This window comes from Stegostoma tigrinum, chromosome 4 (assembly GCF_030684315.1).
Source record: "Stegostoma tigrinum isolate sSteTig4 chromosome 4, sSteTig4.hap1, whole genome shotgun sequence".
Taxonomy (NCBI): domain Eukaryota; kingdom Metazoa; phylum Chordata; class Chondrichthyes; order Orectolobiformes; family Stegostomatidae; genus Stegostoma; species Stegostoma tigrinum.
The window spans coordinates 91,339,681-91,355,895 of NC_081357.1; the positions used below are offsets into that span (position 1 = coordinate 91,339,681).

A 16,215-nucleotide genomic window follows, 5' to 3' on the forward strand; every position below is an offset into this window, starting at 1 on the left:
CTGGCCATATTGGCTTCCTTCAGAGAACTCATTTCCTGGAAATAAAGCATTTGTCAAAATCGTCAGTGGTCAGCTTTGATAATGTGATGTGACAAGATCATTATTGGAACAGTGGACATTCTGCAGGTGTTTTTCTCAGGAGGTTTAATAAATGGAGCCTCATCTTATCAGGTAGATGGCACATGATCTGTCAGCTAGCAATTTGATAACAGAATGGCTTTCACTCATTCATCCTTTCCAGTCTTCCAAGATTCCCTTTTTACAGCTGGTAGGAAAAGGTAACTGTATTAACCTGGGAATTACAGAACACAGTTTGTGAAATAATGCTGTCTGAGAACACTAGCCCTTCTTTCTAATCCATTGAGAGCTCTGCCTCAGCTATATCCTTTTGCTGGCAATCATTTGCAGATTTGAAAATCCATCGCTTGGCCCTTGCAGGAATATATAAAGTTCTTATTTTAACATTCTCTTATCACAGAACTGTTTACATCAACTGATATTAATTTTTGCATGTAAAAGAAAGGAATGCTGCCCCTGTGAAGAATACATCACAGGAGTAGAACATTCAATTATTGTTTCTGCGCAACGTCTTTTAAATTGCTATTGGATTGATCCCACTGGTTCACACTTTTCCCATAGCTATGCAAACATTTCCCCTTCAATTATAGATCCAATTCCCCTCTTAAAGTTATTATTGAATTTGCTTTCAATATCCTTTCAGGCCCAGTGTCCCAGATCTTTGAAATTCAATGTGTATAAGTAGTTCTCCTCCTCAATGCTTTGGTTCTAGACATCTGCCTCCTCTGATTACTGAACATCTTTCCCACTTTCTCCATGTTTACTTGATTGAAATCTTTCATAATTTTGAGCACCTCAGTTAACTCTCCTCCTCAGCGTTTTTGCTCCAAGGTGAAAATCCCAACTTCTCAGATCACTCTAATAACTGAAGCCCTTCATCTATGGGACTGTTCTAGAAAATCTCCATTCACACTTTCTAAGACCTACACATTTTTCTAAAGTGAGATAATACCTAGAATTGGACACAACACTTCAGTTGAGGCTGAGCCAGTGTTACATAAAGAAATAGCAATAGTTTCTCAGCTTTTGGACCCAATTCCATTATTTATAAAATCAGGAATTCGCTATGCTTTAAACATTGTTTTAATGATTTCACCGTTATCCTACCATGTAAAATCAGCTCAGAAAAGAACAATGGTCATCTTTAGAAAAACTGGCAAGCCTCGATGGCTTTGTGTGGAAGCACTTTTCTATGGTCCTGGGGGACCAACTGGACTAGGTGTAAGAGGGAGTGTGTCTTCGCATGAGTTGCATCAGGAAGGCAACAGAGATCTCCTGATACTGAATCTTCCCATGACATTGTACTTTTCAGGTAGATTAAGTGGTTAAGAAAGCAGATAGTGTACTTGCCTTAACTGACTGAGACATAGAGTTTAAGAACACGGACATGCTGCTGGAACTACATAAAATGTTGTTTAGGCCACATTATAGGAGAGATGTGATAAAACTGGAGATGCAGAAGTAGGCCATTCGGCCCTTGCAGCCAGCACCACCATTCATTATGATCATGGCTGATCATCCACAATCACTATCCTGTTCCTGCCTTATCCCCATAACCCTTGATTTCACTCTCTCAGAGTTCTATCCATCTCTTTCTTGAAAGTATCCAGAGACTTGGCCTCCACTGCTTTCTGGGGCAGAGCATTCCATATATCCACCACTCTCTGGGTGAAGAAGTTTCTCCTCAACTCTGTTCTAAATGGCCTACCCCTTATTTTTAAACTGTGTCCCCTGGTTCTGGACTCACCCATCAGTGGAAACATGCTTCCTGCCTCCAGAGTGTCCAATCCCTTAATAATCTTAATCGCCTCAATCAGATCCCCTCTCATCCTCCTAAACTCAAGTGTATACAAGCCCAGTCGCTCTAATCTTTCAACATATGATAGTACCGCCATTCCGGGAATTGACCTTGTGAACCTACGCTGCACTCCCTCAATAGCCAGAATGTCCTTCCTCAAATTTGGAGACCAAAACTGCACACAATATTCCAGGTGCGGTCTCACTAGGGCCCTGTACAGCTGCAGGAGGACCTCTTTGCTCCTATACTCAATTCCTCTTGTTATGAAGGCCAGCATGCCATTAGCTTTCTTCACTGCCTGCTGTACCTGCATGCTTGCTTTCATTGACTGATGTACAAGAACACCCTGATCTCGTTGTACTTCCCCTTTACCTAACTTGACTCTATTGAGATAGTAATCTGCTTTCCTGTTCTTGCCACCAAAGTGGATAACTGCACATTTATCCACATTAAAGTGCATCTGCCATGCATCCGTCCACTCACCTAGCCTGTCCAAGTCACCCTGTATTCTCATAACATCTTCCTCACATTTCACCCTGCCACCCAGCTTTGTGTCATCAGCAAATTTGCTAATATTACTTTTAATGCCTTCATCTATATCATCAATGTATATTGTAAACAGCTGCGGTCCCAGCAGCGAACCTTGTGGAATCCCACTGGTCACTGCCTGCCATTCCGAAAGGGATCGGTTTATCACTACTCTTTGCTTCTCACACATATTACTCACGCTAATTTCCTTTATTCAAAATGCTCAAAAGTTCAATGTTGGGCAATTTGGCTGAAGAAAGAGTATGTTGAACAGATACAGCTGTTTCCATAGCACATCTGCCCCACCCCAGGGTATGAACATATACAGCAGGGCCACTCCAGTGAGGGAGTGCTGTATTGTCAGAGATACAGGCTATTAGATCACAAGGTCCTTTCTGCCTGCTCTAATGGATATAAAATAACACACTCAAGTTCATGAAGTTTATCGGGCAATATTTATCCCTCAATCAACAACACTTTTTAAAAAAAACTTTAGCAGGTCATTATCACATTGCTGCTTGGGGAGTTCTGCTGTGAACATATTGTCACTGTTACAGCTGGGACCACACTTTGAAAGCACTTAATTATCTCTAAGAATGCTTTGAAATGTCCAGAGATTGTGCAAGGTGTAATTTAAATTCAAGCTCGAATGTCAGTCTGGTGCTGAAGTATCCAGATTGAGACTTATCCATAAAGTTATGTTTTCAAGACGATATCGAGACCCATTATAGCACAGATACAATCCACACAAATGCAGCAAGAACTCTTCAATTCAGTTGCAAGTTGAGAATGAAAAGCATCACCTAAATCTTCCAGTCTCTGGATAGTTGGAGAACAGACATATAAAGCCAGAAATGCACATCAGAAAAGTCCCAATACAGGAATTAGGCCACCGTAGGAATTACCCTGGAAGTTTGAATTTTCAACAGGTAACTCCCCTGTTTTCCAGGAACCTCCATACTCATAAGATTAAAAATGTTTTGGTTAGGAAAGGCACAATATAAACACAGATTTATGTTTTTTTTCTGACTATATGCTCTGCCTGAGATTTAGTTGAATTTTCCTTTTCAGCTTTATTTTAACCACTGCATCTTACATAACCCAGGGGGTTTCCTGTTTTGTTGTCCCTTCCTTTAGGTATCAAACAAGCTTATTTCCAAAGTGTTTCCACCTTGCAGAGTTGCCATTGTCGATTTATCTTTTCCAGACAGTCTACCTGTACTAATCCCTTCTCGGATCACTGAAAGTGACTATCTTTCAGTGGTGCACTTTGAGAGTTCATTATCATCACTGTTACTTTGTCCAATATTGAATTCTTTGCTGACTCACTATTAGTCCAGCAGAGAAAGTGTTTTGGAATCTCATGGTGGGCTTGTCTCACTTTTTATCTGTCCCTTCTGAATTGGAAAGCTCCCACTTCAACTAACACAAATGAGAAGAAGCTGCATCACTTTGCAAGCCACAAGGACTGGCAAAAAACAAAATCTGCTGATTCTCAAGAAATCTACAGCTTTTCTTCCAAATCCACTAACCAACATTTACCCTTTCACCACTCCATGCACAAATTGGCTGCTCTCTTTCCTCCGTTGCAACGGTGACTACACTCCAAAGTTGTCAAGTGCTTTGGGAAGGCACAATATTATTAAAATGCACAAATGGCCTTTTTCTTTTCTGTAGCCAACCCTTGTCTTCTGCATACATTTTCTCTCCAAGTTAACCCATGAATAATAGATGGCTAACAGCTTCAGGTCCAATTAGCTCAGACTACTTGCTTTGCTAATAATTAGATAGCCTATTTGTGTTTGATAAGTGGTCTATGGAAGAAGAGTAGACATTGCCCTCATTAGCCCTTTAATAATGCAGATAGAAGTCAATATGCAGCAGGACAGCTAAACACAGAGATCATCTTAGTTAATTTACATAAGAATTCCTCTTATTGCTCATTTGGTTGAGACCCCAGGGAGATCTTGTAAATACTACCAGCTTAAGAGTGATTGATCTAAAAAGCGAACCTGCTGCTTGCTTTCACCAATCATGGCACTTCTGTCACCCGAACAAAGAGAAAGGGATTTCAAGATTAGCTTCTCTTGAAATTTCTCCCCAGCTAGATAATAATAACTTTTATTTAGACAGCACCTTTTAAAGTCATTAAAAACTTGAGATCCTTTGCAGAAGCATTTTAAAATGAGCCACATAAAAAAGGTATCGATGAGGAGACCAAAAACGTAGTGAAAGACATGGAGACACGGGGAGAATGTGCATGCTCCGCACAGATAGTCGCTCAAGGCTGGAATCGGGTCCCTGGTGCTGTGAGGCAGCATTGCTAACCACTGACCCACCGTGCTGCACTCCTAAATGAATAAGTTATACACTGTTCAGAATTCAGAACATTCATTTCTAGTTTCCAATTTATTTTTAAATGATCACAATTATTTACATGTTATTTAACCTTTGGTTATGTATTCCCAAAAGGATACCTCCTTTCTTGACTTAAACATTCAGAATTTGGGGAAGCACTGTGACTCGTGTTGGGCTGAGAATGAGGAGAGGTTTCTTATAATAAGACTGATTTTGCCCATAACTTTGTTGAACATTTCCCTTCATCAGATATGCCTGACCATCTCTGCCTCAACTCAAGATTCTCATTCTGATGGGATTGACTTTCTTCAATTGTTAAATATGGCTTTAGCAATGAAAACCTCCCCCTTGATTGTTTTCTAAGCAGCAATTCAGCTGGTATTAAATCAGGAGTAGCGTAATGATGATAAAGAAACAATTCCGCAATTTGCATTTCAATGATACCTGACATTTCCTCCAGTTTGTAACTAGCATTTATTTAACACAACATGCTCAACAATGTGTTTCATGCATTCAAAGCAGAATAATACTATGGGACACAAGTTTGTTTTACCCCATTCTTCTAAACAAACTGAGTTCTGCTGTCACACACAATTTCCTTTGGAGATACGTAAGCAGCAGTCAAAATACATAGAAAAACTAAAGTTTTGTTAGAACATAGAACATAGAACATAGAACAGTACAGCACAGAACAGGCCCTTCAGCCCACGATGTTGTGCCGACCATTGATCCTCATGTATGCACCCTCAAATTTCTGTGACCATATACATGTCCAGCAGTCTCTTAAATGACCCCAATGACCTTGCTTCCACAACTGCTGCTGGCAACGCATTCCATGCTGCTGTTCGATTCATCAAAAATGCCTTGAATCACTTTAAATGGCTCTCAATCACAATTTTTGAACAATTTTTCCACTTCAAACTCTGCAAAATCCATATGCAATGTCTGCCATGCATGCCCAGGCTATTTTCATGGTCGCAAAAGTGCAGGCAGCTTTTCTTCAGCTTGGCACAATCCACAGTGTTTCACTGCATCTTCTATGTCCTTGTCTAATCTTAGCCAACAAAGATAGCTTCTTCCTAGTCTGTGTCAACCTCATTCCTAAGAGTTGATCAGGACAATCATACTGTAAGTGTGATCTGTACCATTCCACATTAACAGCTCTGCTTCCCACATTATACAAGCCTTATCAACTAACAACTTATTCTTGCGGATACAAAAAAAGGCCTAATTTCTAAATCCAGCATCTGTGTTGGCCACCTATTTACTATATGGTAGTATATCCTTGATACAACAGGGTCCCTGTAAGTTGTTATACTGATGTCCTCTGTTGTGACAGATAGCTCATCTATATGTAAAAAGAAAAATACATTACCCCAACCCTGTTGTGTTTGACATCACATCAGGATGATGATCTAGTCATCACATTGATATTACAATAATCTTCTAATCTTACTGTCTATAGCTTAGTTTTTGGATGGCTGGCTTGTGAAGCAAAAACAAAGATTGCTAGAAAAGCTCAGCAGGCCTGGCAGCATCTGTGAAGAGAATTCAGAGTTAATGTTTCAGGTCCAGTAACCCTTAATCTTTACCTGTGACATAACTTTCAAAGAACTATATACCTCAGGCCCTAGGCCTCTCTATTTGACAACACTCCCCAGGAGTTAATTGTGTAAGCCCTGCCCTTGTTTATCTTACCAAAATGCAACACCTTGCATTTATCCAAATTAAACTGCATCTGCCACCTCTTGGCCCACATAACCACCTTCACTGCCCACTATACCACCACTTTTGGTGTCATGCACAAACTTATTAACACTGCTTCCTTAATCCTCATTCAAATCATTTATATAAATGATGAACAGCAGTGGACCCAACACCAATCCCTGCAGGACACCATCGTTTCAGGCCTCCAGTCCGACTAACAACCCTGCACCACCAGCCTCTGGTCTCCTACTGTCAAAGCCAATTTTGTATCCAGTTGGCAAGCTCTCCCTCAATCTCATGTGATCTAAGTTTACCAACCAGTCCGCCAAGCATACATGATGGAATGTGAATCAAGAGTTAACAACTGCAACGCATCTAATCAAATAAATAATGAAAGCAATTACTAGATTTTTAAAACAATTTTCCAGCAAAAGAAACTTCACAACTCCTACATTAGCTTTCTGGAACACAAATTTGTTTGCCAAGGGCACTTTTTTTTTATACACAATCCCATCTCAGCTCCAAATGCAGAACTGAGTAAAACAATGCTGCGGATAGAGAATCAACCCAAACTCAATGGGTTTACTCTGATATATACATATCTAGAAGTGGGCACCAGAGGGTGTAATTACAACAGTGAGCAAATGTTTGGCGCTCTCACAGTTTACAAAGGTTAGAATGTGGGAGACTAGCCTGTACTGAGCTGTAATAATCCAGTGTAAAAGTAACTAAAAGCATGAATGAAGGATTCATCTAGAGATGGCGTGCAGATGAAGCCAGAAGATCAACTTTGCATCACACATGACACCAAATTTGTAAACAGTCTAGTTTAGTCTCAGACTGTGCCTGGAAAGGTATAAACTTAGTAGTTAGTGATAAGAGAAAATAGAAGCAGGATTTCTTTAATTTGGATATGAGGGGAATTCAGGTCATGTGCTAGACAGTCAGCAGCACTGTCGCATTGGTGGAAATAAAATGGATGCCTCCGTTCAAATAATGGAAAAAACCTTTTTTGCTTGGATGAAGGCACTGATAGGGATGGTCTTGGTAAAGCTGAGCGTGGATCTTGGGTTGCTAATTGGGGCTGAACACATTCCTGGAGGCTTATCCCAAAGAGATTCCATGTCCAACCGTACTGTATAATCAAATAGTGTTTCTTACTTACAGTTTCTAAGCTAACCAATCAAAGTGTTCAAATAAAATAAAAATAACTAACTTTTTTTATCATGCCTGGATATTTTTCATAAAGCCATGTCAGGAAGTTTATCTAAAAGCCTTCTGAGTCCAAGGCAATCCTGAAGGATTGGCAAACCTCTAAGAATTTCCGTCAGGCAGTAGTTAATCAGATCATTCTGAAGTCTGCTAATGTTACACAGCTATTGATTTTTCTTTCTATTGTAGTGATAGTAGCCTTTGGCTTTTCTCTGATAAGTTTTTAAAAAAGTCAATTTAGATGCAGTAGCCACTGATCTTTTGAATTAAGATTGATCTAAAAACAGTGGTTATTTTTGAAAATAAAACTAATTAAAAAGTATTCCATTGCAGTCAACTTCAGTTAGTTGATAACAAGTTCTGCAGAAGGGAGTGCACGCTTCTTGGAAAGTAAGAGGTTGGTAAGAAATAATGTAGATTTATAATTGGGTAGGGTAATAGGAAGAGTGAAACCCTGTGTGAGGTAACAAACATTATGCAGTTGCGTTGATGGGTAAGAGGAACTTGTAGAAATCAAAATTATTGGTTAAAATTGCAATGTTAGAAGCTTGTTTAAATACCCTGCTGTATGAAGTTTTATTAGGACACCCGGGAGGTCATGACTTGTTTAGTGGAAGCTACAAGGAGAAACTATTTCTAACATCCCTAATTTTCATTGCCAAACCATTAGAAGTGGATTCATCTGCCAGGAATCTGAGTTTTAGAACTCCCTCCACTAACTATATTATTATGACATGCTTCAGTAGAGGTAGACATTTTTCTATTGCCAGCTTTTCCTTCAATTTTGTTGTGTGGCCGTGTTGGAGTATTGTCAATAATTTTCAAATTCTGCCAAACACTCTAACTTTATTATAACACACTTACTCCCTTACATTAGCTTCTGTAAAAGCTAACTCTTTGAGAACGTGAGATCATGAGTAGATCTCTAATGCAGGCAAAATGGGCCAGGTGTCTTCCATCTGTGCCGTAAAATTTCTGTGATTCTGTGGATTTCCTGCCATGTCAACTCAAACAATTACGATTCATTTTTAATGGAACTTAGTCTAATATTCTTCATTATGTTGCAAAACCTCTCCACCTCTCTTCTCCTTAGAACTTATCTCAATGACTAAGTTCTAAATCAACTGCTTTCATATCTCCTTATGTGACATCACAAATCATGTAAAAACACTCCCTCAACATGCCTTGGAATGTTCCATTACATTATACGCTGTTTAAATAAATGTTTAAGTGTTACTGTGAGGTTTGACAGCCTTTATACTGAAATCAGAAATATTACGCATTTGTCTTTTGGCCAAATATTTCAGTGTCATTATTCCTGCTGAGTGTTAGTTTAGTTATTGTGTACTTGATAAGTCTGTGAAATCTGTCTAACAATTGAGTTAACTTGAAGATGTAGGGATATGTGAGGAAACATATTTCTTAACACCCTCTTAACAGTTCTGTTGTAAACTGAGAGGTACATATCTTCAAAAGGTGTTTAAGTGGCAACTCCAGAATGATTTCCCTGATTGGATTTGAAATGTCAGTGTTTCAGTGTTTACTTTAGATTTCTTCTGGCCACACCCTTTTTAGGGCTTCACCAGAACAGCTGAGCTGTGTGGAAGTTTGTATCTTAGGCAGGGATTCCTAAAGAAATTGGACCGCTTTACTCCAATATCACATTGTAAGACCATACAAAATAGAAACAGGAGTAGGCCATTTGGCCCTTCAAGCCAGCTTCACCATTCAATAGTTCCGAGGTTGACCTGGCATTCTTTATAGCCACTTTCCTGCCCATTTTCCACAGTATCTTCCTCTTCATATACATTCTCATAAAAATGAGTACCTTAAAAAAAAGAGACTCCTGGCTAGACTGTATTTGTCTTTCAAGTTTTGTACATTGCAAAGTAAGGTTATTGTTATCTACTAACTTCACAAACTCAAAACATCATCATGTTTTTTTTTATTTGTTTGTCATTAGGTGGAATTTCAATGCCAAAGTTATCAGCATTGTTCATTCCAATTTACCCTTGAGAAGTTGACGAAGAGTTTTTTTGAACCGTTGAGTTTATGTGGTGTAGACACATCCACTGTGATGTTATGGAGCAAATTCACAATTTTAACCCAGTAACACTGAAGGAACGATGATATATTTCCAAGTCAGGTTGGTGAATAGCTTAAAGGGGAATATGCAGCTGGTGGTGTTCCCATGTATCTGTTGTCCTTGTCCTAGTAGATGGAAGAGATTAAATGTTTGGATGGTGCATGCAAAGGAGCCTTGAGCAGTTGCGACTGTGCAGCTTGTGGATTGTACCCAATTTGTTTGAAGCAAATGTAGTCCTTTGGAAAGTCATCACTGTTGTATGTAGGGGACCAAGTGGCCCATTAATGTACAGAAAGATCCCATAAAGAGCACTCTGACAATTACAACATAATCTACATTAGTGATATGGTTGGGGGATAGGTATTGGCCAGTGTGGGTAGAATACCTTTACCCTTCTTTGAATAGTTATCATGGGAAAAATCTGACAGGACAGACAGAGGGCCCGGTTTAACAAGCCATCCAAAAAAATGGTACGTCAACAACATGGCAGTTCTTCAGGTCTGCCCAGGAGCATCAGCCTGGATGGTGCTCAAGTTGCTGAAGTGAGCTTGAATCCATGATCTTTTGAAGCAAAGGTGACAGAGCTACCTCTGCCAGAACTGAAGATGACACAAGTTGGAGTATTGCATTTAAAGCAAGTTTGATATTTACACCGGCTGTGAATATTACCTTTCGTGTTTATAAATATCTCCAGTTTCAATCACATTGTACTGGAGCATTACATTTGCTTCTAAGGCAATGGATATGAAGTAATTGCTTATCTAATATTGCTGGGTTACTGACTTACACATGACGGTGACCTATGTATGCAAAGCACTTCATATCACCTCAAAAATTAATTAAGGTGTCCTTCAAAAGCCAATCACTCTCACGGGAATGAGGAGCAAATGATTTATTAAAATATGAGTATTTAGGAGTGAGCAATAAAAGTTTAATTTACTCTTTGATTTCAAATAACATCATGGGCCTCGAGAGAGAAAGGTTATATTTTCTACCATCTATAATTTCTTTCTGCTGTAATTGATGCAGCAGCCTCAATAAAATAAAATGCTGCTAATTAAAAGTTAGGCAGAATTCACATTGTGCATGGAATGAAAGGGGTTATTGTAAAGCAGTTACTGCTTCTTGCCAGTCATTTAAATCCTGATGGTATTTGCTGGAAGTGTGGGTAACTATTTCTCTGCCTCAACTTCAAAAAGTCTGCTTCTTTCAGCCTACACCCATTTTCAGTTTTCCTCTGGTTAAAGATGACTTTCCACAGACATAATATCAATATATAAAAAATGGTAAAGCATATGCTCATGTGGAGATGTTGACACAGTAGTAATATCACTGGAGTAGTAATCCAGAGATCCAGAACAATGCCCTTGTAACATGGGTTCAAATACCATCATAGAAAAGGAAATCCGCTGACCCAGACCAGCCAGCATACCTCCAGACTCTAATTAGTGAATTGTCTCTCAGCTGCTCTCTAACATGGCCTAGCAGGCCATTCACTTCGAGAGCAATTTGGCAACAACACCCACATCACGTGGAAAAGAAAGTTAAAACTTTTTCTGGCCTTGGTCCAGAACCAAAACATTTGCCTATATGCCTGTCAAATGGAAAGCTCAACCCAGATGATCAGTTTTGATGTGTAATAGTAATAAACCATGTGCTTTTTTTTGCAGTGTCAACAACTTGACTGTATGCACAGGAAGTTTGCACAGCTAAAGGCAAAACGATGCAAGTTACTTTTATTTCTGTAATTGCACCACCTTTCTCTCCTCTCCTGGAAGTATTGTCCACATTTTTCAATTAGCCCTCTTCAATTTCTGACCATAAATTAATCAAGAGAGTGATGTCAGGCAATGTGATAGACTTTCGTTTTAATTGGGCTCCATCATTGAAGAAAATGGACCAAAGATGTCAATTTGTTCACAGGGTCTACATCAACTAAATTTTATCATAGTTTCATCTGCTGTTCTTTGTGTTGCTATGGAGATTAGCAGCAGCCAAGTTACTTTCTGCATGAGTCGCACTAACTGTGCATCTGTCTGTCGGCTGGAATCTCGACCCAATCCTCTCTCACTCTGTCTTTCTCAAGGTGAATGTAAAAGATCCTATGGCCACTATCTCAAAGAAAGGTTCTGCTTGGTGTCACAATATTTGCCCCTCAAACAGCAACATTAAAATCATAATAGGTTACCTCGTTGTTAACACATTGCTGTTTGTGCTTGCTGGTTTTAAGCACATTGGATACTGTGTTTTCAAAACATTGTTAATAATGTTGTCAACCTGCAGCACAAAAGATGCTGGATTCCAGACACTAATTATACTTAATTTTTATTTTTACTTCTGAATTGCAACCAGGAACAAATTAGTTGTAAATGCACTGGAAGCTTCAGAATCAGCTATTGCATAAAGGTGGAAGGAGAAATGATGAAAAACAAAAAGTATCACAGTTAGATTGTGTCTACCATGACCCCTGAGCTTTACTACCAATGAGGTACTTTTCAAAGTGTGGTCACTGTTTCTGTAATACGTAGCCAGTTTTCACAGACAGCTTTCACAGACAACTTGTGGATAATGACCAAATAATTGTAGTGATAGTTGAGAAATCAGTACTGAATAGTAAATTGAGGTGAACTTTTCTTCAAAATAGCTCTGTGGGAGCTTTTGCCACCTGAGAGGGGAGGCGAGACCTCAGTTTACTATCATCTGCAAAACAGCACCTATGACAGTGCAGCATCTTCTCAGTACCACATAGGGAGTGTAAGCCTAGAATATCTGCTGTAGTCCGTTTGTGAATGTCACTTGTGAGCTGGTGTGTTCTACTAACCCTGAAATAATTGGGAATTGAGAGATTGGCGAGGCTTGGTTGTTTCATCTGTCCTGAGGGGGTTTTGCTACGCCCAGTTGACAGTCAGCAGTTAGAACAGGTCAGGAGATGTATGCATTTTTCATCGGTCTAACAGCCAGCATAACTGGCAAGGTAACAGTGATGTGTTTCAGACAGCTGGTCAGTCCTGAGCAGGAAGAGGCAATGATCTAAATATGACTCCTTTTTGTATTACTCAAGTGCGTGGGCATTTTGCACATCAGCAGTGCCTTACTGGGTATGATGCCTGCCTCTGTGTCGGAAAGTCATGAATTCAGATCCCGCTTCAGAGACCTGAGTGCAAAATCAAGGTTATCCCTTCCTCTCCGAAGTTCTGGCTTTTGGATGAGATGTTAAACTTTGGTTACACAGATAATGGGTGCACTGCTTCTAATCTTCCAAATTCGCCTGACTTTGGAAACGTGCCCAGCAGATGGTAAAATGGCAAACTAAAGGCTCTGTTCAAGTAAAGAAAGGGGCAGCAAGCAGAAACTGTAGGCCCATTATTGAATCACTTGTCATTGTGAAAGTGCTAGGAAGGTGCAATGGGGCAAAGTCAACATGATTTTGTGGAAGGGAAATAAGGTTTCAATATGCAAACAGCAGGATGGATGAAAGCGCTATCAATGGTTGTAGTGCATTTGGATTTCCAAATGCATCAGTAAGGTGCTGCATAAAAGGTGACTTACATCAGATAAGAATTCTAGATCTTGGTGCACTAACACTGATGAAGTATTGGCTAACTGACAGTTAATAGTGTTAAGATAAATGGCTCATTTGCAGGTTGGCAAACTGTAACTGGTGGATTGCCACTGGGACTAGGACTTGGGGCTCAACTATTTATAAACTACATGAGTGAGCTGGAGGAAGAGGTTGACAGTATTTGCCAAAATTGCTGATGCAGACAGACTAGGAGCAGAACAAGGCCCGTCGGCCATTTAGGCCTGCTGCACTATTTGATAAGATCATGGCATATCAATTTTACTCAGCTTCAAAAATATTCATTCACCCTACCACACAGCTGTCCAGGAAGAGAGTTCCACAGGCTGAAGATTTTCTAAGGCAAAAAAAGCTCCCTTCTCAGAAGAAGAGTTCTGACAAAGAGTCAAAATGGATTTGAAACATTAACTTCATTCCCCTCTCCATAAATAGCCGTACTAGCTGAGATTCTCCAGCATTCTCTCTGTTTGTATTCAGTTTTCCAATATCCACAGTATTTTGCTTTTATTCCCCTCATCTTTTTCCTAAATGAGTGACCCCTTATTCTGATACTCTGTCTCTGGTTCTTAGCTTTCCCATGAGGGGAAGCATCCTGTCAACACTCAGTCTGTCAAGTCCTTTGGGATTTTAAAGCCAAAAGAGCAGAAGCAGTCTATTCAGCGCAACAACTAGGGCAGCACAGTGGCTTAGTTTCAGGGACCTAAGTTTGATTCCACTCTTAGGCAACTGTCTCTGTGGAGTTTGCACATTCTCTGTGTCTACTTGGGTTTGCTGTGGATGCTCTAGTACCCGTTCTTAGTCCAAGAACATGCAGGAGGCTAGGTGGATTAGTCATGGGAAATGCAGGGTTACAGGGATAGGGTATCTGGGTGGGATCTTCTTCAGAAGATTGATGCGGACTTGATGGACTGAATGGCCTGCTTCCACACTATAGGGTTTCTGTGAGTTGTCTCCGTTGTCAATGAGATCATGGCTGATCTGATAATCCTTATCACCACATTCCTACATTTTCCCCATAACCCTTGATACCCTTCCTGGTTAAAAATCTGTCTTTCCCAGTCTTGAATATATTTACTGATCCAGTGAAAAATTCCACAGATTCATGACCCTCAGAGAGAAGACACTTCTCTTGCTTAAACATGTAATTCCTGACTCTTGTATGTCTTGTGATCATGACCTTATGAAGGGGCGGCACGGTGGCTCAGTGTTTGGCACTGCTGTCTCATAGCACCAGGGACCTGTGTTCGATTCCACCCTCAGGCAACAGTCTGTGTGGAGTTTGCACATTTTTGCTGGGTGTTCTAGTTTCCTCCCACAGTCCAAAGATGTGCAGAATAGGTGGATTGGCCATGCTAAATTGCGCATAGTGTTAAGAGGTGTGTAAATTAAGTGGATTAACAATGGGAAATATAGGTTACAGGGAGCAGGTAGGGGTGGCTCTCAGAGGAATGCTGTTCAGAGGGGCAGTGTGGATTTGTTGGGCCGATTGGCATGTTTCCACATTGTAGGGATTCTATGATTCTATGATAATGCAAGAATAAAGGGACTTAGGACAAAGTGTAGACAATTTGGCCCTTCAGACCTCCTCCACTGCCTTTATAAGGGTCTTGTTCAATGTGAAAGAGGCTCAAGGAACAAAATGGACTACCCCATTTCTTATGATTGCATGACATGCATATTTGCAAATGGTGGATTCAGATGTCCTGTCCTCCTTGTACTATATGTATAATGGGGAGTTTGAAACCCAGAGCTACCTAGCTCATTTCATAAGCTTGACAAGAGTTAGACTCTTTCCCACTGCTACCAACAACCTGCATATACTCCCCGCCACACCCCTCACCAAGTGCTTGATGCAAGTCAATTCTGATGATTTTCATACTGCAATTTGGAGGCATATTTAGGCCAAAATTTAAAGGACTACCAGTTAAAAATTAAAGATTTGGTCTTGAGCTTATTAGCAATCTCTCTTTGTTGTACACAGTGCATTTTTAAAAAAAACCAAAAACATTTCTGCCAATTTGCTAAGCTCTGTCTCTAAATATGTGAATTATTAATGCAAGCATAGTAATGGCTCACCCAGAATTGATGACATTGGACTATGGATGTCTGCTTTAATCATTGAGCTTTCTTGAATCAGCTCACTGTGCATTCCCTGCTTGTAACAGACTCTAGTTGAATGTTTAGCATCATTTGGATTTTATTTGATTCTTAGCTGAAATGCCCTTCACCCTGAATCAAAATTGACCACACAGGGAACTCTCTGGAACCTTGCACAGCACCAACTGGTCAATCAGAAAAGTAGGTTGATTGAAGTCTTTCTTCAAAAAAGAACTGCACACTGATCTTGTTACATTTGCAGTTGACAATTCCATTATATAGAAGAGCTGTATGCATTAGGGACATGTGGCAGACCAGGTAATAAAATATGCCTTCAGTCAGCCTGGGCACAGCACAGGGAGGAAGTGAAAGCCTGTGAAAAACACTGTCCTGATTTTCTATTGCTATTGTAAACCTACAAGGACACATCTGATTCCTTGACGTATTCATATGTATATCTGCAGTTTGAAATTCACAGCCAGGGATTTAGAGTTACGGGAGAGGGGTGGATGGGAGTAGTGGTGGTGGAAGATATTCATGTGTTGTCATAAATCATTTCTGAGCTGCTAAGAAAACTCTCCCAATCTGAACACGAAGTTGGATTTCAAAATCAAGGACCAGGTCATTGATATGAGCTCACATAGATGTGTAGCAAGAGTGGACCTCATGTAAACTTGAGGAGTTGTAATTTAAGGATAATCAAAACGTCATGAGCTGAGGACAATGTGGGAATTAAGTGGGGGGATATTCTGAAAACTGTTGGGACAGGCC

The 16,215-nt window shown here is 40.0% G+C and overlaps 1 protein-coding gene across 4 annotated transcripts in view; it reads left to right on the plus strand.

Moving 5' to 3' along the window:
* LOC125452515 (KH domain-containing, RNA-binding, signal transduction-associated protein 2-like) overlaps positions 1 to 16,215 on the plus strand; it is a 507,520-nt gene that overhangs the window by 254,378 nt on the left and 236,927 nt on the right. The window lies entirely within an intron of this gene.